Here is a 24,307-nt window from a genome sequence, read left to right as displayed (position 1 = left end):
TTTACTCTCTATTAATGATGATTGCAATATCCATGCGGTACTAGATGAACTACAGATACAACCAGATCTGTCTAGTGATGGCAAGTTGAGGCCAAAATCAAAGTTTATTCCCCAGTGCACACAGTTCAGTGGTATAAATCTGTTTAATATACGTGTGACGCAAGACGTACACAAGCTTGAGGATAACATGAATATCTCTACAGTGCAGGGAAGAAATAAGAACAATCTAACTAAAAGGGAGTTCCAGGTGTAAATGGCCTGAAGCTCAACACATCCATCACAATCCATGAAGCGGATAAAGGGGGCAACGTGGTTGTGATGAACTGCAAACAATATCATGCAGAGATTATGAGACAACTTCAAGATGACATGTGCTTTAGAAAGTTAACACTAATCCGATACTAGGCAGAAAGATGACGATTAATGAGAAGTTGTCACAATGGCACGAATCATGTCTTTTGACAGATCTGGAATATAGATATCTTAGGCTAAACAATCCAAAGTTCCTGTGTCTATACACGCTCCCTAAGATTCACAAAGTAGCGGAATTTCCACCAGGTCGCCCAATAATCTCGGGCATTGGGTCACCCACTAAACACATCTCGGAGTTTGTGGATGTGTATCTGAAACCCTTTGTCTTGAATTTGCCATCCTATGTGAGGGACACTCTGGATATATTATAAACATTTGAGGAAGTGGTGTGGGATGAAGATATGATGTTCATCACATTAGATGTTGAGAGCTTATATACGTGTATAAAAAAAGACCTTGGCTTGATGGCCTTAGGCTCCTTCCTATCAACGAGAAATGCAAGTTTGTATGAGCACTCAGAAAGGTTAAAAGAAGTCGCTGACATCATACTCTCTAATAAATACTTCCTGTATGAGGGAGATTGGTATCAACAGTTGCAGGGTACAGCCATGGGGTCCAGGTTTGCCCCTTCTTACGCCAACCTTTTTATGTGTTGGTTTGAGAAGAGGCATGCCTGGGCCCAAGGTGTCTCCAGGTGGACACAGTATATCCATTTTTGGGGGCACTTTATAGATGACATCATTCTAATTTGTCACACAAAAAGGATTGGGGACCGGGAGCAATTAAGAAAGAAAGGAGGTCCAGTACCCGTGCTCCCACAGGATAACGTGTATACACGGGTGGGTAACTGTTCCTCAGATATCAGAGAAGTAGTAACCAGATTATGGTTCCTAAAAGGAAAAAAATGCTAAGTGGTCAGACTCACGGTAGGTTGGATCTCAAATTGTGATGGGGGAATCCCTCTTTTTGGATATAGTGCTCTCACACACCCTTGCGGGTGTTATGCTTCATCATCGGGTGTTGCTCCTCGTGGGGGTGACGCTGCAGTCCCTCATGGGCCCAGCGAGAGGGCTCTTTAGCGGAGATCTTTTAAGGAGACGCCGCTGTTGTGCCTGGGGTGTGTGGGCCTGGGGAAGAAGGTGAGTGAGTGTTTTAAAATTACCAAACGGTACCCAGAACCTGTGTTTAATTAGGGGTCCGAATGGTAAATTAAAAAGGTGTGGATCCTGGAGCTCCTCTTAAAAGCAAATACAGAGGGCGGATGTGTGACTAACCGCTGCTCTCAGGATAAGGGCCGTAGTGAATAAATCATACATAAAACAAGGTCAACATGTTTCACGCTCTCAGATGGTCCCTAAAGTATCCTTTGGCACTTCGTCAGGACCGGAATGTGAGTGAAAAGCAAAAAACACGGAACATGTTCCAGGAAAGAGAGAGCCTGTGAACCTGTAATACCTTATTCTTAAGGAGTTTTAGCGTACTTACGCTGATAGGGACTCTCACTGTAGGTACCTATCCCCAACCTGGTAAGACAAAAAATAGAGAAAGACACACACACATAAAAAATATGCTAATAGCATTTAGGGCAATCATGGTTTCAATGATCTGCTATGCCGCTATCGCATACACTCAGTGGTGTGCTATGTCGCTCTCACATGCACACAAAGTATACATATTATCATATTGCCCAGCTGTAATAATGATATAAATGAGACACATATCTCACGGTGCAGCTGACCATAGTGCATGAGGGTGGAGTTTTTAGGCTCTCTCTGTAATAGGATCCCCTATAATTCCCACATGCACAATGCCTGCTGTGTATGGTTCCACCACAACGAAACCGGGTGAGGTTTGGTGCAGAATCACTATTGATTGGCTCAAATTGTTTGTAAAAAATGGGTACCAAGACACAAGCCAAGAGTCACGTGATCAAGTGGTACAAAGGACCGGGCTGATCGTAATAGCAGCTCAGATCCTGTTTGTGCTGTGCCCTGAATAAAAGATGCTAGTATGCCAGTACGGTGACACCTGTGCACAGACACGCTAACGAACACTCTAAATGCACGCCCGTTAAAGTAGTGAAGGGTTGCACAGATTTAAAACATGCAAATGGACACACACATTCTCATATGCCTACCCCTCCTTTAAAGAGATCAGGCTCCGTTGGCACCCTTTTGGTAGAAGGCTGAGTAACTATATGGGCGATGGAGAGGAGCGTAATTAATGAAATTGTGCCGGAAGTCAAAGCGTGGTCTCGCCATCAGGCTAAGGCAATATGTGCCATGTTGACCGTGGTGCTAACAGGGAAATGATAGGTACTCACATGTGCTCGCCTCTGGCGGGTCCAGTGACCTACCCCTCCGTAGTGGTGTGCCGGGATCGGAGGGGAATGCTCATCTGCGCCTGCTTATATCCTCCATGTCTGCAAAACCGTCCAGATTGCATTGGTGGGTCTGTGCTTGATGACGTGCTACGTAGAGGGAGTGGTTGTGGTGGCCTGTGAACCATTATATGAAAAGAGTAAACGTGGTGGCCATCTTAGCATGGAGTAAACGGGATAAAACTTAGAGTTTGCATTTAGCGTGTGCCTAGCATAGAGCACAATTGCTGCTGAATTGGCTTAAAAAAGAGTGAAATAATTATAGCATCCTTATGGTGTGGTATATGACTGAGGTGTATTAGTTTGCACACATAAAGAAAAAGAGTCATTAATATTAGTCACAAAGTGGAGTGCTATAAAGGTAATGTACAGGGAGTACGACACTCTACTGGACGTTATTGGGCATGACCTCTTAAGTTGGATAGTCAACTCAGTTGAGTCTAATGAGGTTAGTAAATGCTGAAGAGTATGGCCCGAATCTCTCATGTCTTCTGTGAGATTGGGGAAAAAAAGGGGGGGGGAGATCTGTCATGGCCAGTGCTCCTCCCAATGCCAGAGGTATCATGTATCAGAATACCAATTCTGCCCACGTGATCTCGTCATTAAGTCCTTCCCTGTCACATCTTAGATTCAGGGGCATCAGCTATGCTGGTGCTCCTGGATCTATCAGCTGCTTTTGATACTGTAGATCACAGCAGATTGCTGACCCGACTTAAGGACATAGGTATTGGAGACAAAGCTCTCAATTGGCTACTCTCCTACCTCACTAATCGCTCCCAGAAAGTGGCCTTGGGCCCCTTCTCTTCTGGACCAAAAAATCTCTGGTGTGGCGTCCCACAAGGGTCGGCACTCAGCCCCCTGCTGTTTAATGTATACTTGGCCCCACTCTTTACCTTGATTGCCAAATGGGGGGTCAAGGCAATATCCTACGCGGACGACACGCAATTAGTCTTCCCATACACAGACACGTCCGAGGCAGCATTTAGCAAAATCAGGGGCTGTCTGCAAGACGTGGCCAAGTGGATGAACACAAACAAACTTAAAATGAACGCGAGCAAAACGGAGGTGCTATTCTTTGGTAACCCCAAACATCCCCCTCCGGATCTGTGGTGGCCAACGGAAATGGGCCCTGCCCCATCTCCCAGCCCCCATGCAAAAAATCTAGGAGTAAAATGGGATGAGAAGTTGTCTTTCTTGCTGCATATACAACAGCTCACCACGGGCTGCCTGCATAAACTCAAAAATTTGCGGAAATTTCTGCCTTTGCTACCACTCGAGTGCCGGAAAACGGTTGTTCACGCTACAATCACCTCTCGACTCGATTACTCTAATGGCCTCTATCTTGGTCTACCTAAATATGCGGTGCAACGCTTACAAATCGTGCAGAATGCGGCTGCGAGTTTAATAAAACGGGTCCCTTTTAGGCAGCATATCTCTCCGCATCTGCACGAGCTGCACTGGCTACCAGTGGCAAGCAGAATTAAGTTCAAAGTGCTAACCCTGGCTTTCAGAGCGCTAAAAGGCACATGTCCAAATTATCTGAAACTCCGACTTCCTCGCTACCACCAAAAACGTGAGCTACGCTCAAACTCCCTACTCAAGCTAACTGTACCGCACATAAGGAAAGCGAGACTTGGAGGCAGATCCTTCTCGGCCGGCACGGCGAAACTTTGGAATACCCTGCCTCCTGCCATCCAATCCGCTACGTCAGAAGCAAGTTTTAGGAAACTCCTAAAAACCTGGCTTTTTACGCAATAATCCTGCCCCCCTTCCTGACTACTTACTCTTGTTGTGGGACTCGCTAGCGCCGGGACACCTCCCCAGAGGTAGCTGTTCGCGCTCAATAATTTTCTGTATTATTATTATTATTATCTTAGTCTATGGACCCATCGTTGTTCTTGTCTAAACAGGGTTCTGTTGGTCCAGTTGGGGTTCGAATCAATAATTGTCCACCTCATACTGTTGGCGGTATGTTTCTGTTCCAAGAAATGGACGAGCAACTTTTTATTGGTTTTCCCCTGTCGTATCATACTTTTGTGCTCGCCAGTTCTTCTCTTAACCTGCCTAGTGGTCATGCCGATATATCTCTTGCCACAAGGGCAAAGAATGGTGTGTACACAGTTCTTGGTGTTGCGATTAGTGTGTCTGGTTTGTCGCCACGGTGTGGCTAGACTGAGGTCAATTTGTTTAGAACCTGTGGTCTCGGCGCAGGTGGAGCAGGATCCGCAGGGAAAGTGACCCACCACGGGCGGTAAGACTCAGAGTGTGGGTTGTCTTATGAGAGGTGGCTTAGGTCGGGTGTGGACTAGGCGGTCCCTCAGGTTCTGCGTACGTTTAAATGCAAACACTGGAAGGGGGCCAGGTGCCAGTCCTCAGAATGTCCTAGTGTTTTCTAACTACTTTCTGAATTCTGTTGGAACTGGGCGTAAATGTGGTGACACATGTTATTGTTTCTGATTTGGGCTTCTCCCTCACTTCCAGGAGGGCAGCTCGCGGGTTGTTTCTGGCTCTCTTGTGTGCCTGGTGTATGATGTTTCTGGGGTAGTTGCATTTTTTCAGATTGTCTGTTAGGATCTCTGATTGTTTCTCAAACTCCATGATGGTATCGCAGTTCCTTCGTAGGCATAGGAATTGTCCAACTGGTAAGTTATTCCTAAGTGTCTTGGGATGGTGGCTCTCGTAGATAAGAAGACGGTTTCTGTCTGTGGGCTTCCTGTAGTTGGTTGTATGCAGGGAGCCGTTATCCAGGGATATGAGCAAGTCTAGGAAGGGAATGTTGTCCCGCGACCTGGTGCTCGTGAATTTTAAGAACGGGTCCAAAATGTTTACCCAATCGCAGAACGTGATGCATAGTTCTTCATCCCCTCTCCAGAAGAGGATAATGTCATTGATGAAGCAACGCCACATCAAAATGTTCTGTCGGTATGGGTTGAACTCTCCTAGAATGTGTTTCTCCTCAAAGTCTGGCATGTAAAGGCGAGCCAGACTGGGAGCAAAAGTGCTTCCCATGCTGGTGCCCTGTATTTGATGGTATAGTTGTGATTTGAAGGCAAAGAAATTTTCTTTGAGTGCTATGGATGTGCATTCACAGATAAAGGTTATCGGTGCCTCATAGGGCCATGGTTCGATGTTCCGCAGGTTTGACTCTAGTACCTCCAGTGTGGCGTCCTGGGGAATGTTCTTATACAGAGCCTCCACATCTATGGTGACCAACAGGTCAATGGTTCCTGGTTCTGAAAAAATCTCTAGCAGATTGAGTACCTCTGTTATATCCCTGAGATAGGACGGGGTTTTGCTCACCAAGGGACGTAGGTAGAAGTCACAGAACTTGCTGAGTGGTTCTAGGACACGATGCTTGACACGATCGGGTGGCCCGGTAGAGGATTGACTCCTTTGTGGATCTTTGGTAGAGTGTAATAATAAGGTGTCCGGGGATCCTCGTTGGTAAGAAATTCTGCCTCCTGGTGTGAAATCCAGCCTTCTGTGGCTGCTTCATTGACTATGCTCCTTATTCGGGTGATAAGGCATGTCGTGGGATCTTCAGTAATGGGCGGGTGCATTCTGCATCATAAGTAACCATGTCTTGAATGACAATAGCACCGCCTTTGTCTGCTGGTTTCAGAATGATTTTAGTGTCCTCCGTAATAGACTTGAGAAGGGTTCTTTCCTCTTTAGAGAGGTTGTTGAAAGGGCGTTTCCGGTTCATCGCCACCACGTCTTTGAGGATGGCCTGTTAAAATGTCAGGACTTCGTTTGGTGTCATCGCAGCTGTCGAGGTAAACTTCGATTGTTTTTTTAGGCCGGTCTCTGTGGGTGGAGTTTCAGGCTTATTCTGAAAAAATGCCTTCAGTCTCACTTCCCTGAAGAATTGGTGAAATTCTTGGTGTAGACGAAATCAATCTTCAGCTGGTGTCGACACAAAACCCAAGCCTTTCTCCAAGAGTTTGGTTTCACCAGCTGTCAGTGGTCTGGATGACAAATTTACCACTAAGGTCTGTGCCCCCTCGTCTTGCTCCGCAGTGTCATTGGTTCCAGGTCTTGCCACTGGACTGTCTTGGATCCTCCTCTTCTTCTCCCTCTTCCTTTGCCTCTCCCTCTGTTGTAAAAAGGGGGGTTCGGGAATTGGTGGTATTGGGGTGGTTGTAGATGGTGTCCCGGTGGTATGTTCCACATCGGTTGTGGTCCCATCCATTGTCCTTGATATACCGGTGGTTGGAATGGTTGCTGCGGGAAATTTAACAATGGGGGTCGAAAATGTCTCTGTGTCCCTCTGGCGCCAGGTGTGTAGCTCCTTCCTTCATCGCTTGAGTCACTGCCAAAGGATCCCGATCTGCTAGATTGGTTGCTTCTCCCTCTTACAGAAGGCACGAGAGATTCGGGCCATACTCTTGAGCATTTACTAACCTCATTAGACTCAGCACACCACTGAGTTGACTATCCAACTTAAGAGGTCATGCACAATAACATCCAGTAGAGTGGCTTACTCCCTGTGCATTACCTTTATAGCACTCCACTTTGTGACCCTTTTTCTTTATATGAGCAAACTAATACACCTCAGTCATATACCACACCATAAGGATGCTATAATTATTTCACTCTTTTTGAAGCCAATTCGGCAACAATTGTGCACTATGCTAGGCACACACTAAATGCAAACTCTAAGTTTTATCCCGTTTTCTCCATGCTAATATGGCTGCCATGTTTACTCTTTTCATATAGTAGTTCACAGGTCGCCGCAACACTCCCTCTACGTCATCACGTGCAGACCCGCCCATGCAATCTGGACAGTTTTGCAGACATGGAGGATCTAAGCAGGCGCAGACGAGCATTCCCCTCCGATCCTGGCACACCACTACGGAGGGGTAGGTCACTGAACCCAAGAAAGGCGAGCACATGTGAGTACCTATCATTTCCCTGTTAGCGCCACGGTCAACATGGCACATATTGCCTGAGCCTGACGGCGAGACCACGCTTTGACTTCCGGCACAATTTAATTAATTACGCTCCTCTCTATCGCCCATACAGTTACTCAGCCTTCTACCAAAAGGGCGCCGACGAAGCCTGATATCTGTAAAGGAGGGGTAGGCATACGAGAATGTGTGTGTCCATTTGCATGTTTTAAATCTGTGCGACCCTTCACCACTTTAACGGGCGCGCATTTAGAGTGTTCGCTAGCGTGTCTGTTCACAGGTGTCACTGTACTGGCATACTATCATCTTTCATTCAGGGCACAGTAGAAACAGGATCTGATCTGCTATTACGATCACCCCGTTCCTTTGTACCACTTGATCACGTGACCCTTGGCTTGTGTCTTGGTACCAATTTTTTACAAACAATTTGAGCCAATCAACAGTGATTCTGCACCAAACCTCACCCGGTTTCGTTGTGGTGGAACCATACACAGCAGGCATTGTCCATGTGGGAATTATAGGGGATCCTATTACACAGAGAGCCTAAAAACTCCACCCTCATGCACTATGGTCTGTTGCACCGTGAGATATGTGTCTCATTTTTATCATTATTACAGCCAGGCAATATGATAATATGTATACTTTGTGTGCATGCGAGAGCGGCATAGCACACCACTGAGTGTATGCGATAGCAGCATAGCACATAATTGAAACCATGATTGCCCTACATGCTATCAGCATATTTTTTATATGTGCGTGTGTCTTTCTCTATTTTGTGTCTTACCAGGTTGGGGATAGGTACCCACAGTGAGAGTCCCTATCAGCGCAAGGATGCTAAAACTCCTTAAGAATAAGATATTACAGGTTCACAGGCTCTCTCTTTCCTGGAACCTGTTCCGTGTTTTCTGTTCTCACATTCCGGTCCTGACGAAGCGCCAAAGGATCCTTTAGGGACCATCTGAGAGCGCGAAACATGTTGACATTGTTTTATGTATGATTTATTCACAACGGCACTTATCCTGAGAGCAGCGGTTAGTCACACATCCGCCCTCTGTATTTGCTTTTAAGAGGAGCTCCAGGATCCACACCTTTTTAATTTACCATTCAGACCCCTGAATAAACACAGGTTCTGGGTACCGTTTGGTAATTTTAAAACACTCACTCACCTTATTCCCCAGGCCTACACACCCACATGCACAACTGTGGTGTCTCCTTAAAAGATCTCTGCTAAAGAGCCCTCTCGCGGGGTCTGTGAGGGAGTGCAGCGCCACCCCCACGAGGAGCAACGCCTGAGGATGAAGCATGACTCCGGCAAGGGTGTGTGAGGGCACTATATCCAAAAGGAGGGATTCCCCCATCACAATTTGAGATCCAACCTACTGTGAGTCTGACCACTTAGCACTTTTTTCCTTTTAGGAACCATAATCTGGTTACTACTTCTCTGAGGTCTTAGGAACAGTTACCCCCTAGTATATACACATCATTCTAATTTGGACAGGAACTTCAGTCCAGATGGAGGACTACTTTGGGTATCTGACTGACAATGACCTGAATGTCAAATTTACCATGAACTCCAATAGAATGAGGATATCTTTCTTGGATGTTGAATTGTACATAAAAGATAACAAAATCCAGAGTATTCTCTTTCGGAAGTCGACTGCCTGCAAAAGTATTTTAAAAGCAGATCGCACGCATCCCACTTGCACTATTAAAGCAATCGGCTTTGGAGAGATGCTGTGAGTAAAAAGAAACTGCAGTGAGGAAAGTGGATGTGAGAAAAATCTTAACAGCCTCACAAGTAGGCTGTCCTCATGGGGTTATGATGGTAAAATACTGATTGATGTAAGAAAAAAGGTTGCAAACATTGGCAGGAGGGATCTCCTGAAGACAAAACCTAGGGATAAACAAGAGAAACCTCTTGCCTTCATAACCACCTACAGCTCATCGAGCAACCAGATATGGCGTATTCTAAACAGACATTTGAGTCTGTTGGAGGGCACGCCTGGTCTGCGGGCATTCGGGAGCAAGAGGCCAAGAATAACTTATAAAAAAGGACAAAACATCAAAGATATAGTTAGCCCAAGCTATACGCAAGAGAAGAAAGAAACTGATACGCTGACGTGGCTGCCACCTAAACCTAGAGGTTTTTACACCTGCAAAAACTGTAGCATGTGCCAGCTTGGTTCGAACAAAACCATTCAGTTCAGTTTTAACACCAAGAAAGAGTACACAATAAACAGTTTTATAAATTGTCGTACCACCTTTGTTGTATATGCGATCATCTGCGCATGTGGTAAAGCATACATTGGCAGTAACACTAAGGAATTGAGATACAGGATTGCGGAACATTGGAGAGCAATTAAAAACAAGGACTCTTCCAACCCATTATCAACCCATGATTGTGTCAGGAAGAAAGACTTGCCTTTCACGTGTCATGGAATAGATGTAGCAAAGGTAAATCCAAGGGGGGTAACAGGGAGCTGGATCTGAGAAGAATGGAATCTAGGTGGATTTTGCGTTTACGTACGGTGGAGTTGGGATTGAATGCAGAACATGGGTATCATCACTTCCTTCAAATTATGATATGGGATCTGATAAAAACTTCTTCAACTATCGGGTAGGGACAGGCTTTTTAACTGTCACCTTGTGCGCTCTTGGTAAAAGAATGAAATTGTTGCCTTGAAATGGGAAGGCAACTGATTTGTCTGTCGTCTTAGGGGGCATTTGAATGCATGCTTAGTGCATTTGTTTGGTTTGATTGCCATTAGAAACCATAATAGGCTACAAAATGGTCAGTGCTTATGACAGGAAAGCTTCCTTCTCTGATGTATTGGTGGTTGAATGAAAAAAAGACTTCTGGTGGGACCCATGATGACCCGATGATCTACTGCAATAAATAGAAATATCATCTAGGATGAACCTATTATCGATTGTAAGAAATAGAAATATGATTGTACATTTGTGTTTTCAACTTGACAATGCAGATTAATAAACTACGGGATGACCAAATTAAGTTTCATAAGAGAGATATTGATAAGAAATATAAAAATAAAAAAATGAAAAAAAGATTTCGAATTAGTCTGGTGAACGCGGTTTGAAAGACTGATTCAAAGATGGCCGCCACGTTAGAATGCTTATCTTGTCCTCCTTTTAATGCAATTGATGACGTAGTACCTATCACGTGAATTGGAAGTGTTTGTAAGAAGCAGAGAGTTATGAGCTCTGCTTGATAAACAATGGAGATGAAAGATCCATGGAATGACAAAGTGGAGAAATACATTTCTTCAAAAGAGATATTAACATGAGACATTGAATTAGTCAGGCGAACACGGTTGGAAAGGCCAATTCAAAGATGGACACCACACTAGAATGTTTACTTAGTCCTCCCTTCATTGCACTTGATGACGTGGCACCACTTATGTCGAAGGGAGGCATTTTTTAAGGAGCAGAGAGTTATGGGCTCCATGAGATGTGGGATACTACGGACGGCGGAAACTAACAAGGACAAGGTAAGGAAAGGGGTACATGGGATGCCGTAGAGCTGAGCTTCTGGTCTTTTAGATCGGTGAGTGGGTTTTTTGCATTTTGCGGCATGTGACGGATGCCGGTTAATAGAAGAGAGGTGGGTGACAGTTATGTTGCTTTGATTGTCGGGTAGAGAGTTAAAGTAGAGCGCTGCTAGTGGGTGTGCTCGCGTAGCTTTATAGCTTAGCCGATAATGGCTGTTCAACAAGACTGTGTAAATGAGATTGAACACTTGTAATGTTGCTTTGGTTGTCATATAGAGAGTTAAAGTGGAGCGCTGTTAGTGGGTGTGCGTGTGTAGTTTTAATGGCTTTTCAACAAGACTGTGCAAATGAGATTGAAAACTTGTAATGTGTCTCCCTCAAATAATTGTATGGTTAAACAGGTGGGGCCCCCTTTTTTCTGTAGAATGTCAACACGTTGTCATGGGGTGTATGACATGATAGCCGGGCACGATTGAGTGTGGGGCTAAGTGGGGTCTTGGTGCTTTGCATGCACCTGAGTGTAAAACACGGAATATGGGCTCAGAATGTGAGCGCACCGGCTCATTATTATAGCAGGATTTACTGCATGGAATAAACAGGAGTTAGCAGTTTAACGGTAATTGGGAGCATATTGGGGCATTAGGATCTAATTTGTGGACATTTAATACTTGGGTTATTTTTACCGATTTTAGGAGGCACTACACGCTTCCATGGCCGAAGAAATACGGGTCAAGGGCTGATAGAATTTGTTGCTTGATGGAAAGAGGACTCTTGTCGGAACACATAAATAAATGTTCTTGACTGCCCAATTTGGAAATTACAAAGAAAGGTGAGCAAATGGTTGTTGTACCAATTTTGTTTGAATTTGTCTTGCATCACAATGCTCATAAGGGACATTAGGTTGATGAGATCATCCCCTTTTTTGACAGAGTGGAAAAGAAAAAGATAATGCATTTTTGGAACTGATTGTGCTTTTAGTATGCCTAAGAGGCATTGGTTCTACAAAAGTGTTACAGAAGGTAAGAGCACTTGGGTTGTGAGCATATCTGTGTGTAATACTGAAGTCTTGATCAATTGATTTTTATTAAATTGAGAATGAGAGCATCCCCATTTGATTTTAAATTCAGGTTGTATTAGTGCACCAGGATTGTACAACATTTGAACTGGCGGTTGAAGATTAGACTTCCTGCATTCTTGAGTGTTGGTAAGCTGTTACTTATTATAATTTTTAAAATAAGGAGGTACTAGAAAAATACGAGCCAGGTACTTTATACTATCAAGATGAAACATATAGAACAAAGGTGAATAGTACGGCACTACTCAAGATTAAGTATGACAATGTGAGAGCATCACGACCCTTTGTGATCAGTGAAACAAAAACTTATGATGAGGTTGAACTAGAATAGGCTAATGACCAGTAAACCAAATGACAGCTAAATAATAACTAGGTCAAATTGAAATGAGCATCAAATTTAGGGAGATGTTGAATACAGAAATAAAGCAGAAAAGATGACACGGAGCAATATTGAGAGTAAAGGTTCACTCCGCCAGCACTTGTGTATGTGCGGAAAAGGGTTGTAAGAATTAAGTTGTATGTACAACTTGTGTTTTAAAATTATTGGTGTAATGTATATTTGTATATTTACTGGAGAGGATTTAGTTAGTTATTAATGTGCTTATGTTATAAAGGAATATATTTTTATGTATATATTTTTTGGAAAAGCATGCGTTTGTAAATTGATGAAATATAAAGAATCAAATTGGATAATAACCCTTATTATTTAAGTATTTGTCTTTTGTCAATGGCGTTTTTGTCTGATTGTTTTTCTAATGTATTGTCTGTTTGTATGTTTTTATGTTTAACAGCCCTGAAGAAGTCCCATGAATAGGGACAAAACGTGTAGGCTGTTTTCATCTTGGATTATCATCCAGTTTTTATCTCAATGCTTGAATACTTCTTGAATAAAGATGATGAAATACAATCGGAATTGTGAAAATAATCTGTGTGTCATATGACTAACATAATTCTTTTGCTGTCATTTGCTCTAGTGCAAATAGTGTGTAAAACTCTGTGATTTACAAAAAAATCCTTTTGGACTCTTTCATGAAAGGTTTTATTGTGCTGCTCAAAACTGTGAATTAGAGTAGCAGACATATGCTTAAAGGCATGCTGTTGTACAAAAGGCTCATAATCCATCACATTCCACATATCTTCCACACTGTAAATGGGGTTTCGGGCCCACTGCGCATCCTGGCTAGCCACTACCTATTTTTTTCATCTCCCACAGCAGATCGTACTAATGGCCCCATACGTTACTTAAATTTCATCCATTCTCTATCCTCAAATCCACATACTGGTGTCCCAATACTCAGTAATGTCGAGGGATGGAAAAACAAAGTGGGAGTAGCAACGGAAGTAACAGGCACTAACGTCGCGGCTGACTGTGTCACAGGTGTAAGAGCTGGCGAAAGGGACGCTGAAACAATAGGTGTGGCCAAAGCAGTCCGATCAACAGTAGCAGGAGCAGAAACAGCAGAGACCGAAGGAACGGGTTGCTGAGACTATGAGGGAATAGCGGGACCTATCCTCTGCGGGACATATGGAGGTGGGGGTTGAGTATCTAACAATTCTTCCACAAAAGTATAATTTTCTTCTTGGGCCACTTAAAATGTACAAATCTGTAATCGAAACCTTCTGTCTTCACATTCAACACCCTTCTCCTGCTTTTCCTTATCATATGCTACAGCCATCTGAGTCAATGTCTGCATTCTCCCTTTCCAGGCCTCTTTCTCTGCTTTCATTCACCTCTGTTTAGCTGCTTTTTGCCACGTTCTATGGGAATCAAACATAGACTGCATACTTCTTTTCCTAAACAACTGTTCTTGTAAATACTCAAATTCATCAAAAGTACCCAAAAAAGGCCACTGCAACTCGGCATTGTCCCTCATATATTTGTGCCACAATGTACTAAACATAATAGGGCCAAGACCATGTTTCACATACATATCAAAATTTGGAGTGCCTTCTGGAGGCGCTGGCTGACTTTCCTCCAGTCGAGCATCAGCAGAAAAACGAGAGCACAAAGAAACCAGTTTACTTATTCCAGGCATTCTTAAAAGAAAACTAATTCACTACTTATGCCTGGCAAAGTATTTGCAAATACTTTTCACCCAAAATGGGTCCTCAGACCGTATCAAATACAAACCAAAATGGTACCATATCCACAAAGAACCAAAACAAACTCACCTGAGATATGCAGGTCAAATACATTTATTTTCCACTACCGACTCTTCAGACAAAATGGTCAGATCCAAGGGTGTCCCCATTCGGGACCCCAGTCCAGATGACTGCTGGGCGAGGCACCGTCCGGTGGGACAGAAGGGGCAGCTAAGAGTACAGGAGCTCTCTCGTGCAGGAATCCCTGATCCGTCCGTCCGACCCGACAATGGCCTCGACCTCCCCACTCGTCCTCAGGAGGGGATGGGTCACTCACCCGATAGAGTCCCTGTTCAGGTGCCAACTGAAGCAAGTGACCCAACTAGGGTCACCCGGGTCACTCACGACCACCTCTCAGCCTTCCATACAAATGAAGAGTCACTCAGAGAGTAGAGAATACAAACCAATATGTTTATTCAGATACACTCGAGCGGAGCCCAGTCTGCCCAGTTTCTTAGGATTGCTGCAGACGGACTGACATCAGCAAACATGGAGATACATTATGTACAATTCAGAAACAATGAAGGCACGCCCATAATGGAATTTCCCTGGCAGATGCAGTTAAATGCAGAGGCAACATGTAAAGAAGATACCGGCAATTACAGTCAAGAAAGTGAGGATCTTCCAACCCCAGGATGTTAGCGTATTCCAGAACCACCTGACGGAGTCCAAGTACCTGTTTCTTGGTGTATCTCAGCTGATATTCTATGTAATTGCTGTATAGCTGAATAAACATTGGGAGCTTTATCATATTATGTAAACACAACAGCTACTTCCAATGATATGACAGGCGCCTCCCCTATCTGCAAGTATAACATCTAGCACTATCCTGTTCTGCAAAGTGACTAATCTTGTAGCCTGGAGCTCAGCAGTGATATTTGTCATTATCCCAGCAGTTGTATTGAAAACCCCTGCAACAACTCTTGTTAACTGACAAATATGAAGGCTATTAGCCATGGGGCCCCAAAAAGGTAGGAGGCCCTTCATAGCATCTCCAAAGTGCTGGGCAGTGGTATCTGTCTGATCTATATCTTTTCTGTCAACAACCCTTTTGGCTCGGGTCTGGAAGGTACTTCTACGTGGCAGCTGATGATTTTTATGATTGTTAAACGGGGCCACATATACAGGGGGGAGAAGGAAGGAGAGATAAAATATTCCTGACCATCCTCTCGGGAGTCAGACGTGAGCTTGTGACCCACAAACAAAATAGACATTATGGGGCAGGATGAAAGGAGGACTATTAGTCGTATCAAGCTTGTAGGTGAAATTACATTGACTCTCCCCCCAATTTTATCTCCCTGGTCCCCTGGACACAAAAACTAGCTGTCGTATTGACCACCGACACAGGTATCGGCTTATCTTCGGTAAGATGTCGTCCTCAGAAGGATTGAAAGTACTCAGATATATTAAAGCATTGGAAATCAGCCATTTCCATTCTAAAAGAGGCATTATCCTTCCCCCTATTGTACGTTTTCAAACATGACTTTGAGGACAGTGTCCCTAGAGTCCCTTGTCCTGCTGGTCCTAGAGGGGTAAACCCTTGGCAGAAGAGTAAATATTAATTCGAAGTGTGAGAATCAATGGATGTCATACCCAAAGTAGAAAGTTGATATTGGAAAAACACTAGTCAAAACAATTAATACCAACCCTCACAGCTGCCAATATCCGACAGTGGAATTGACAACAAATTGTTGCTCTTATGAGTGACCGAAGGGAGTAACCCACAAACCCAACAATTGGTTTTATTAGACACATTATGAGCATGTTGCAACATAGTACTTCTCAACCAATCCTGCCAACTGTGGGTGGTTTGCAGCATGAATCTTCTGTTTTATGTGCAAACCATTGCAAATTAGCTGAATGACCTTCGCATTAAAATAACTTCCGTTATTACTCCAAATCAAACAGGGCAAGCCGAAACGAGGAAAGAACTCCTTCAGGAGTATCTTTGCAGTCATAACAGCTGTATTATCTTTAGTGTTGTAAGCCTCAACCCATTTACTGAATGCACAGACAACCACCAAAACATATTTCAAATTATTGCACCTATCTAATTCTATATAGTCCAGCTGGATGACCTCAAAAGGGAAATTGGGTGGTACAAAATTACCCTGTGGTGTAGGGGTACCCTTCCCAGGATTGTACATCATGCACACCATGCAGTACTTCACTAAATGTGCAGGTGTTTTCGAAATGTTATCATTCTGCCATACAGGGTCTAACAACTTGCAAATGCCCTTAGAACTAATATGTGCTGGGCCATGAGCCTTCATGACTACAGGAAGAACATATGCATCTGGCAACATTCATCTCTGCTTCCCTGACTGATCAATCCAACATCCCTCATCGTTCAATTGTGTTGTACTTTCTTGCCACATTGCTAATTCCTCTATTGTGGCCTCACTTTGTATCTCCTTCAAGTTCTCAAGTGCATCTTCAAACATGGTGACTTCAGGCACCCACCTAGCGGGACCTGCTGCCAAAATTGATTTTCATTTTAGTCCGGGCCGTTTCCTTAGCTGTCTGATCTGCAAAAGCGTTTCCCCTACCTACATCATCAGTGACTTTCTGGTGAGCACTACACTTCACTATTGCCAATTTCTTAGAGAGTGTCAAAGCAGACAAAAGCCTCAATATAAGGTGCCCATGTTGTATCTTGGCACCATGCAAAGTAAGAAACCCTCTATTTGCCCAGAGTCGCCCGAAGTTGTGCGCGACTCCAAAGGCGTACTGACTGTCAGTAGAAATATTGACAAACAGTCCCTCGCTCAATTCAGAAGCTCGTATTAGGGCAACAAGCTCTACAGCTTGGGCCGACTGATAGGGAACTCGTGATGTCTCAACTACTGTACACAACGTAGTAATAGCACATGCAGCAGTTGTAGTGCCATCTGGTAATTTAAAACAAGAGCCATCTATATATAGTCCCCTTTGAGGGTCAGATAAGGGAACATCAGTCAGGTCTACCTGTCCCTTTGTCTTCTCCTCTGTCTGGAAGATACAATCATGTGTATCAATTTCATCACTCTCCGAAGGGAGGGCCAGTAACGTGACTGGATTCAGAGTGACACATCGCTTGATCGTGATGTGTTTCGCAAACAGGGTTAATTCATAGCCAGTCAGACGTGCACTGGTGAGGTGCTGTGTCTTTGTTTTATCCAAAAGTGTATCCACAGCATGGGGTACCATGACCGTGAGATCAGTATCAAGTATGAGTCCAGCGTATCGCCTTATTGAGCCGCAACCACTCTTAGACAACTGGGAGGGCTCTTGTGACAGGGTCAAGCACAGCAGAGAAATAAGCACATGGCTGTTGCTTATCTCCAGACTTTTGTGTTAAAACAGAAAGCTCGCAACAAGCCATCTCATGAACATATAATACAAAGGATTTGGCATAGTTAGGGGGGTACCAAGCACTGGAGCCAAACAAAACGCAGTTTTTAGTTGCTCAAAAGACTGCTGACATTCAGGCGTCCAAGTCAGCGGCACATGCACATCTTTAGTGGTTAGTGCAAGCAGGGGTTTGGTTAGTAAGGAGTAGTTAGGTATCCACTGCCTACAGTAGGAAGTGATACCTATGAAAGCGTGCACATCGTTCTGAGTCTGTGGGATGGGCATTTTAATGATGGTACTGATGTCAATATCCTACCCTCCTTCGTCAGTAGGTGACCAAAATAGGTGACCTCCTGTCGACAATACTTAAATTTAGAATGGCAAACTTTATGTCTGTGGTGTGCCAAATGCAACTACAACTTAACTGTGCTGTCCCTACAACCTTGTTCTGTATCTGAAGTGATGAGCAAGTCATCTACATACTGTAGCAATACATCACCTGTGGGGAGCGACAAGGAATCCAACTGACCTTTCAATGCCTGACTATAGATACTCAGACTCTCTTTATAGCCTTGAGGACCACGACAGAACCTAAAAATTCTGCCAGCTAGGGTGAACCCAAACAGATTTCTGCTATTAGGATGAATAGGAATACCAAAGAATGCATTTTTCAAATCAATGACAGAAAAGAATATAGCAGAAGAGGGAATCATTGTCAAAAGATTGGTGATGTCAGTAACCACCGGAAACTGGGAAATCACTATTTTATTAACTTCGCCAAATCGATCAAAAAACTATAATCATCTTCATGGTCATCAGAGGAACATGGGGGTGCCCCTTGAAGAATAGGGCTATTGAAAATATTAGTAGTGTTCTCCTCAACCACTCCCTTCCCAATCAAATCCTGCTCGATCTGCTATAAGGCTCGCTCTCCTGCCAGCGGTATTTTATATTGAGGGATACAAGGTAAAATGGCACCATCCTTAATGTGTATAGAAACAGGTGATATCTGCAACAATCCCGTGTCTGTGTCACCTGTTGCCCAGAGGGTGGTTAGCACATCTTTAAATTCCACAGGAGGGGTCGCATCTTTGTACAGACACTGCTTAGCGCACACCACATCCTGACCCATTGTCATATAGACACCTGCTGGGGAACAATAAATTGTGGCATGCAACGTTTTCAATAAATTCAAAACCATCAAATTCTCACCACAATTAGATGTCAGCAAGAATAGTAAATCCACAGTGAAAGGGCCAATGGTCACAGCAAGAGGTTTTGAAATGGGGCTTACAACCGGTAAACCAGAAAAACCTACCTAAACATTATTATGGCCGGACAGAGCCACCCCAGTGACCATATTTCGAGAAATAGAACTTTTTGTCGCACCTATGTCCACCAAAAGTCCTTAGTTGAACCTTGCAATTCTGCTGTTACAAAAGGACCACACTGGTCTACAGGTATCGGAACTGGTCCCCTCTCTGTCCCTGGCTGTCCTAGCTGTAAGACATTCCTTTCACTTTATCCACATCATAATCATTGTGGTAGTACTGTCCAACCCGAGGTCATCAAAGTAATTATTATCAGAACGACCCAGCGAGGCTGCAGCTTTCTGAGCCCTGCCTGCCCCACCTGTTCCACGACCCCTTCCAGAAGAACCTCGACCTCTAGGGACCGCCACCCTATGCAAAAGCACAGGACACTAGCTACGCCATTGTCCCTCCTCTTTACAAAACACACACTGATTCGGACCCAGGGGCGTAGCGTTTGGCTGCCTACTAGTGCGTGGAAGCTGTTGGGCCAAACCACCACATCCTCTACCATTCCCTCTAACACCTATGTCTTCAATTCCTTGTGTTTTTAATCTGTCCTCTCCCATATCCTTATTTTCTCTGTGCTCATAGTACTGCACAACATTCAAAATAACAGAAGGGGAAGAGGTTGGCCAGGTGCTTTCGGAAGCCTGCAATCGAGTCGCAATCTCAGGAAGCAAATTAGAAACAAATCTATCAACAAACAACCAAACACCTCCTTCAATCGACAAATCCTGCCCACTATAATCCAGAAACACATATTCAAACTGAGTGAAAAAATCAGATACAGTCTCATCCTTCTTTTGTCGACAAACCGATAACTTGTCCCAATCAACCTTCCTCGGTGCAATAAGAGAATGCATATACGTAATGATATGGCCTGGCAAAGGCAGGATCACTAAAACACACAAGATGATGGACGGAATGTTGCACATTGGCAAAACATTCACCCCAGTCACAGATCTGGGTTTAATCCATCGTTATTTTGCTCACCACGCCACCCCAGTTCAGACATGGCCATATGCAAATCAGTCTTGACCCTGTGCCTCATGGGAACAGTCCAGCCCGAACTGCCAAGCCATGTCTTCCCTGGACCGGAATCAAGCATCCTAGGACCGGTTCGGGGTTTCACCCCTCTTCAGCCAGGATAGCTTGACTCCAGTGGCGTAGTGAGCACGGGACCCACGTCTGAGCATACCCTTTCCACATAGGGCGAACAGCAAAACACACAAGATGGTTTGCACCTCCACTAATGATGAGCCCCAACAATTGATTCATGAAACCAGGAAGTCACCTTACCCCTTGACTCTAGCTCCCATCCTAACTTCGGGGAGATAGAACTCCAACAGTCGGATCTTGAGTTGGCATGGGAATGCACTTCCACCACTGATGAGCCCCAACAACTAAATCACGTAACCAGTAAGTCAGAAGAAGGGTACCGCAGCACTCAGCGGTCACTAGGTACCATACCCTTTGACTCTAGCTCCCATCCCACCTCTGACATTGATTCCAACCCGCTACTGGGAACAGCCTGCAGGTCGGGAACAACACGTGTTGAACAAGTTAACGGGAGAGTTCTCCAAGTGACCAAAACAGGGATCAGTGCATCTGTATCTTATAACAAAATATCATGCACAGATCCGGCAGAGATATACACAGCTAACCCCCCGCTAGGGGTACCCACACAACCGCCCACTAACGACCAACTCAGATTAGACTCGGAAAAGATTAGAACCCATCAAACTGTTAGGGATTCTAACAATTTCAGTGCGCAATCTAGCAAGACTTACAAAGCCATGCTTCTCACTATTAGAGATATGAAGAACCTGTTATACCTATCAGAACAATGGCTCACTAAAATGGAGGATCTTCAGAATTCCTCGTTTGAAACACTAGTTAAACGCCGTTCCATCCCTATGGAGGCAGCAAACAGAATTTACCGCCCTCGGGCCCAACTCAACTATCTGACAGACAGTGAGATATTATCCATCCTGTCTACATATGACCCTATTCCTACGCCGATAGGTGAGAGCCTGATCCAAACTATCCCAATGAACGCTGGTAGAACTTCAAAGTCAAACAATAGAAGGATAAACGCTAACAACCTAAAGAATGTACCATTACTGCCAGGAAAGATTATTTTGCCTACGATCAGTTCCCAAAAACACATCCGGGCAATACTACTCAACTGTCGCTCAGCGAATAAACACGCATCTGACATAGCTGACCTCATACTAAACCAGGAAATTGACATAACCATTTTAACAGAAACATGGCTTTCTGACTCGTCCTCACCATGCTTAGACCTATTAGTTCCCCCGAACTACCGGATTTTAAGACAGGACAGATGTCACAGAATGGGAGGAGGCATTGCCTGTATACACAGATCAGACATAACCATCACAAAAATACAGGCTGACCCCTTAGAATCGTGTGAATATCTGGGCATGTCACTTAGATCTGCAGATAACCATACCTGTAAATTACATGCAATCTACCACCCACCTGGTACTAAGAACATGTTCATAGACCAGATGATAGAAATTATAACCACCAACTCTAATCCGCAATCTAATGATATCTTCCTAGGAGACTTCAACATTCACTGGGAGGATAACTCTGATACTCAGATCGCACTGTTTAAAGCATTCCTGGAAGAGCAAGCGTTAGTTCAAGGATGTCAACTCCCTACACACTCTAAAGGCTCCACCTTAGATTGGATATTAACAAAAGAGAAAGCGATCGAGAACATCGTTATCACCCCTTGTGATTGGTCTGACCATCACATTATTTCATTCGTAATTCCTTTCAGAAAAACCAAATCGACCGCACAATCTATCAAACCAAAAAAATGGACCCGGGACACCAGAAGAATTAACTTGGAAAATCCAGCAGCGCGCTGTGAAATAGACCTACAGCCGCCTAAGAGCTTGGTTGACGTTAATGACCTCACACTGCACTATAACAAGGCAATGTCTAGCATTATCGAGGACATAGCCCCACTTAAACTAAAAAGAATCTCTGACAAAGAAAAAAACCCGTGGTTCAACGGCGCCCTTAATGAAGAAAGAAGATCTCTAAGACTCTCAGAACGTAGATGGCGACAACACCCTTCGTCGCCCCATTTAACCCAACTGAGACAATCCAGAAAAGCTTACAATAAAAGCATTATAAAATCTAAGAAAGACTTTTTCAGAAAAGAACTGGATAATGCAGTAAACAGACCAAGGAAATTATTCGATCTTCTAAAAGTTCAATCAAATAAATCTGCCAAATCTACACCAATCATCACGAATACAACCTTGAATAGTGAAGACTTCTCCGTTTTCTTTACAGACAAAGCCAACGCACTGGAGAGGGAGCTCATTAAAGCAGCCAAAAACATGGAAAGAGATAAGGACTTCTCAATGGATCAGCAGAATCAACAAGAATTAGAAAAACCTAAAAACAAGGCTCAGTGGTCCGGATTTAAGCCGGTCAGCGAACTAGACATTGCTAAGATTTTGTCAACCATTAAACCTAACAATCACTACAACGATCCAATACCGGCAAAGTGCTGGTTTGCGATAAACCACCTGCTAATCCCATCATGGACAAAGGTCATAAATGCCTCATTGTCACAAGGCCAAATTCCGGCCTGCCTAAAAACTGGTCAAGTCATTCCCCTCTTAAAAAAACCTACAGAGAACCCAACTGATCCCAACAACTTCAGACCAGTAACAAATATTCCCATGCTAGCCAAAGTACTGGAAAAATGTGTCCAACAACAACTGAGTCTTCATATTTCGAAATTCAATCTTTTAAATGATTTCCAATCTGGTTTCAGACCAAACCATAGTACAGAAACAGCTATTCTGCAGATAGTAGATGACGCTTTGCTGGCACTTGCCCACAACAAAACATGCCTTATCCTGTTGGACCTGTCGTCGGCTTTCGACACGGTGAACCATGAAAAAATAGTCGATCGGTTGGAAAACAGAATGTGGCTAGAGGGAACTGTCCTTAAATGGTTCAGATCCTTTCTCGATTTGGGAAAAAGGGGGTGGTGATGGACAGAGTTTCTGAATGATGCAGAATACTCTTACCAAGTCAAGAGATCATGGTTTTAATCCATCACGTTTTTTAGCTCACTGCACCATCTCAGCTCAGAACCTGGCTACATGCAAATTAGTCTGTACCTGTCCCAGTGCATGATGGGAACAGGGCAAACCAAACTACCAAGCCAATTCTTATACTGGGAAGGAAACAAGCTTCCGGGGACCGGTTTCTGGCATCACAGCCTTCGTCGGCCCGGCTTGCCTGAATCAGATCCTTTCTCGAGAATAGATCACAAAAATTCATAGTCAACCAAACCCTCTCAGGACCATCCAGCAACAATATCGGAGTTCCGCAAGGGTCAACACTATCTCTGGCGCTATTCAACCTATACGTAGAACCGCTAACGGATATACTACAAAAAGCGAACATTTCGTTCCACATGTACGCGGATGACACCCAACTGTACATCAAGGTCCCATCATCGGAAGAGATAAAGACCATGAACCATGCACTATCGAGAACCATCCAATGGTTAACGGCTAACCACCTGAAGCTTAACCCCCAGAAAACAGAATTCCTATTGATTACACCCCAAAAAAGCAAATCTAATATAGTGGAATGGACCAACACTATCACTGCTCTAAAATGTACTCCGAAGATTGTCGACTCTACTAAATCACTGGGAATTACTTTGGACAAAAACCTCAACATGTTAGCTCACATCAACTTAATGGCAAAAAACGCCTGTTTCCATTTAAGTTACCTGCGGAAAACTGAAACCATTCCTAAATAACACAGATCTCAAGACAGCAGTACAGGCACTGGTCATATCTAGGATTGAGTATGGTTGCACAACTTTGGCCGGCCTCCCCAAGATATCAACAGCACCACTGAAAGCATGCCTGAATGCTGCAACAAGACTTATATCTGGATCCAAAAAATTCGACCATATCACCCCTCACTTGAAAGCCCTTAACTGGCTGCCCTTCGAAGCAAGAATTCAATTCAAGTTGGCATGTATCACGCACAAAGCATTACATCACAAAACTCCAGTTTACCTCGCAAAAAAACTCACGCTATCAGGAGGGTGCCGATTTTGCAGGAGCCATGCAGACCTTCTATTGAAACCGGCTCGCTTTTGTAAGAAAAGAACTTATGATAGAGCATTCTCCGGGGCAGCTCCAAGAATCTGGAACGCTATCCCCCCTAACATTAGAAGAATTCCTTCCATCACGGCATTCAAAAAGGAAGCAAAAGCATTCTATATGAGGAAATTTCTCCCATAAGTACATGTC

The 24,307-nt window shown here is 44.0% G+C and overlaps 2 long non-coding RNA genes across 3 annotated transcripts in view; both read left to right on the top strand.

Moving 5' to 3' along the window:
- The window catches only part of LOC146798520 (uncharacterized), an 83,548-nt gene that overhangs the window by 40,686 nt on the left and 18,555 nt on the right, over positions 1-24,307 (top strand). Inside the window, exon 5 of one of the 2 annotated variants that reach the window (XR_014969174.1) lies at positions 12,978-13,096. The exons of the other annotated variant lie outside the window; for it this stretch is intronic. This is a non-coding gene — a long non-coding RNA (uncharacterized LOC146798520). Of the gene's footprint in view, positions 1-12,977; positions 13,097-24,307 lie in introns of those variants that run through there. 2 annotated transcript variants of the gene reach the window in all.
- On the top strand, positions 11,804-12,315 carry LOC146798521 (uncharacterized). The gene is made up of 3 exons (XR_014969176.1): positions 11,804-11,940; positions 12,041-12,130; positions 12,239-12,315. It is a non-coding gene; the product is annotated as an uncharacterized LOC146798521 (long non-coding RNA).

The sequence above is a fragment of the Triturus cristatus genome, chromosome 9 (assembly GCF_964204655.1).
Source record: "Triturus cristatus chromosome 9, aTriCri1.1, whole genome shotgun sequence".
Taxonomy (NCBI): domain Eukaryota; kingdom Metazoa; phylum Chordata; class Amphibia; order Caudata; family Salamandridae; genus Triturus; species Triturus cristatus.
This window is presented reverse-complemented; position numbering and strand designations above follow the sequence as displayed.